Source organism: Alligator sinensis, unplaced genomic scaffold, assembly GCF_000455745.1.
Source record: "Alligator sinensis unplaced genomic scaffold, ASM45574v1 scaffold658_1, whole genome shotgun sequence".
Lineage (NCBI taxonomy): Eukaryota > Metazoa > Chordata > Crocodylia > Alligatoridae > Alligator > Alligator sinensis.
This window is the reverse complement of record NW_005842109.1, coordinates 22,468-26,516: the sequence shown is the minus strand read 5'-3', so window position 1 is coordinate 26,516 and position 4,049 is coordinate 22,468.

Here is a 4,049-nt window from a genome sequence, read left to right as displayed (position 1 = left end):
GACAGTGTCAAAGGCCTTGCTGAAGTCCAGAAAGACTACATCCACGGCGACACCTGCATCCAATGCTTTTGTGACCTGATCATAAAAGGCAATCAGGTTCGTCTGACATGACCTGCCCCTAATGAAACAGTGCTGGTTGCCCTTGAGCATCATCCCCGATGCTGGCCCATCACAGATGTGCTCCTTGATGATCTTCTCAAACAGTTTCCCCAGGATTGAGGTAAGACTGACAGGCCTATAGTTGCTCAGGTCCTCCCTCCTCCCTTTTTTAAAGATGGGGACCACATTGGCCATCTTCCAATCATCTGGCACCTGGCCCGGGCACCATGAGCGCTTGTAAAGCCATGCCAAGGTCCCTGCAATAACCCCTGCTAGCTCCCTCAACACCCTGGGGTGGACAGCATCTGGACCTGCTGACTTGAACACATCCAGCCTCTCCAGAAGCACTCTAACCCGGTCCTCCTCAACCTTAGGTCTTGAGGTGTTCCCCTTGAGTCTGTCTTGAAACATGGTGGGGGAGTCCTGATCCCTGCACAAGAAAACAGAGGTGAAGAATTTGTTAAAGAGGTCTGCCTTCTCCTCTGGAGCAACCACCAGATTGCCCAGCATATCTTGCAGGGGGCCCACATTTCTCGGCGCCTTCTTCATCCTCCCTATATATTTGAAAAAGGACTTTTTAATATCTTTGATCTTGGACGCTAGTCCTAGCTGTATGTCCGCCTTAGCTTTCCTAACAGCCCCCCTACAGGCCTGAGCAGTGGAGGTATACTCTTCTTTGGAGATAGCCCCCCCACTTCCACCAGGTGTACACAGCCTTTTTGGCAACCAGGCATTCCCGGACATCCTTGGTGAGCCAGGGAGGCTTTTGGGCACTCTTGCCCCCCTTGCTTCTTGTTGGGATTGTCACCCCTTGGGCCCTGAGTATCGTCCCCTTAAGGAACGACCACTTATTTTGGGCACTGGGTTCCCCTGCCCTCGAGAATCCCAGCGCCTCTCCCACCAATCTCCTCAACTCGTTGAAGTTGGCCCTCTTGAAGTCTAGGGCTACTGCCTTGCTGCAGGCCCTTGACACTCTGCGCTGGATGATGAATTCCAGCAAGCGATAATCACTGTCACCCAGGTGGTCAAGGACCTGGAGCCCCCTTACCAGATCATTGCTTGTGGCCAGGACCAGGTCCAACAGGGCATTTCCTCTGGTGGGACTGTGCACCTCCTGTGTTAAGCGGAGGTCCTGTATCTCGGCCAGGAACCTCCTGGAACGGTCCGACCTGGCTGACCGCTCCTCCCAGCAGATGTCCGGGTAATTTAGATGACCCATGACAACTACATTCCTTGCCTGAAGTGCCTCTGCAAGCTGGCCCAAAAATTCCCGGTCCAGCTCCTCCCCTTGGTTGGGGGGTATGTAGTAGACCCCCACCATTAAATCCCTCTCCCCATGGCCCCCTTGTATCTTGACCCAGAGCACTTCAGCTTGCCCCTCCTCCAACCCCATTTTGCTAGCAGAGGATGTTTATTGCTCTTTGACATAGAGTGGCACACCTCCTCCCTTCCTTCCTTCTCAATCACGCCTATAGCCCCTAATACTAACTGCCCAAGCATGGGATGAATCCCATCACATTTCTGTAAGCCCTACTATGTCTGGGTTTGAACTGGCTATTCTGAGGGCGATCAGATAGTGTGATCTCTTTTTTCCTAGACTATCCTAAACTCTCTTGAACAGCCATGAGTACATTATCTTAGACAGATCCACTCCTGCCTGTACAGTGACAGGGCCCAATTCAGCAGTAGGGGAAAAGTTGGGGGAGGCAGGGGCAGGAAGGGGAGCACATTCACTCCATGGGTTCTGGAGCTGTGCCAAAGCGACAGCTCTGGTAGAAACTACTTTGTCAAGTTGGCGAGTTGAGAGACCCAAAGGGGTGTGTGGCTGTACTCTTCCTCCTCCCCTCCTGAATCTGCCCACAGGAGGATCCTCAAGTTCTAACTTACTTGATGACTGTCCTGGGTTCTGGTCCCTGCTGTAGGGGTGTTTTATGTATTTTGTGTTAGAGTAATTGGATAAAATGCATAAGTATTGCTGGGAGTAGGAGTCATGATCATAATGGATAACCTGGTTGTTACTTTGTTCTCCTGAGACAAAGATTTGAATCTCTACCACCTGTATCGAACTGGAACAGATGTCTGCTTCCCCAGCCCTTTCTGAGCAATTGCTTTACTCATTAGGCTACTGTATAACATGTATGTCTTTGGACTGTATGTCTATGCTACTTTGAGAGCTGGGTTTGGCTTGTATAAATAGTTCAATTTTGAAATAACCAGGCCTGAGTGAGCTATTAAAAAAGGTTATCTGCTATAGTTTTGAATTTGTCAGGCTAGGCTGTAAGAACACATTTGGAGTTTTAAGTGATTTTTTTTTTTACGAGGGGCAGAATTCTGTTTCCATTTGGACATGTAAATAGCATCTTTCTGTCCAGGGGTAGATCCAGGAGAGTGTCTGCTGGTGTAGTCTCACCCGTTTGACTGAGTAGCACATGCAGGGGTCATCAGCACAGCTGCCAGAACCACTGTGTGGTAAAAATACATTATGACCTGGGCCTCACTTGAGTAATAACTGTATGAGTCCCTCATGATCCCTTGTGTAAGAAGCACGAGGCCTAACGACTGAGTTGTGGGTTTCTTTTTCCTTCCTGCTTGCTCTGCATTTTGTAACCATACTTGCCTAATGCCCTGAAGTTACACTAAGGTATAAGGTTACTAAAAGACATTAACTTTGCCGCAGTTCCCCTTTTCCTCTGTGCGTGCGACAGAACTTTTTGCCGCAGTTCTGCTTTTGAAATACGCATGCACTAAACTTAACAGGAGATATTAACCAATAGCAAACTAAGCCTAGCCCATAAGATAAGACGTAACAACAAGGAAATTGTGGTACTGCCAATAGTTGTATGACACGCTGTAGCCCTTTGTTTATGTAAGCTATAAAAGTGTAACCTCGAGAGAAATTGGGGGTCGACACAGCTTTGAGCATCAGCTCCTCTGTCAACATTGCTTGAGCAATCAATAAACTCATGATGGACCCACCCTGTGCGTGACTCTCCTTGAGGTGAAATTGTTCTAGCCTCCGGGGGCACGAACTTAGCCATTTGGCCAACAATTTGGCGAGCCAGCCAGGAGATGCTCTTGGTCCACTTCGGGATCAGATGACGAGACCGGCGAAGGGGTCCGTGAAGTGGCGCCACCAGACCGCTTTTGGAGTCAAAATTTGTCACGGTCCCCGGGCACGTGAGTCGGGATACCCGAAAGGTCAAAGGTTCTCCTTTGAATGAGTCACCTAGGCTGAGCGGGTCCGAAGAAACGGCGCCAGGGGTCCGGCGGAGTGAGTATTCATTTTCCTTGTGTCATTTAGGTGGGTCCTTCGGGGTACTTGGGAATCTTTATCAACTCAGGTATTGACTTTGGCGTTCAGCACCTAGGTCTGAACGGTAGGACCGGGGACCCTTAGAACAATGAGCCGCTGACCAAGTCTGAGACTAAGGCTGAGTCTAGCCGCCCTGATTCTGCCTAAATAGGTAGAGTCAAAAGCAAGGGGGCTCAGCTGGAACCTCGTGACTCAGCGGACAGGGACCTGAGTGCATTTGTATATTGGTCGACACAATGGGATCGGGCAGCTCCCGAGAAGAAGACTCTGCAACCCCATTAGGATGCATGCTAAGAAACTTTAACAAATTTAAGGGAGATTATGGGATGGAAATGACGAAAAATGACTTGATTAAATTCTGCCAGTTAGAATGGACAACGTTTGAGGTGGGTTGGCCATATGTCGGCTCTTTTAATGTGAAGTTGGCGAATGAAGTGTTGAATGTGATAACAAGGGACGGACACTGGGATCAATATCCGTATATAGATTGTTGGATAAGTGCTATAATGAACCCTAACCCCCCTTGGATTCGGAAGTGTAAAGGAAAAATGTGTAAGATGTTAGTGGCAAAAGACACTGGGAAAAAGCCCAAAGTTCTTCTTGATTCTGGTAGTGAGGGAGATCTGACTCAGGGACT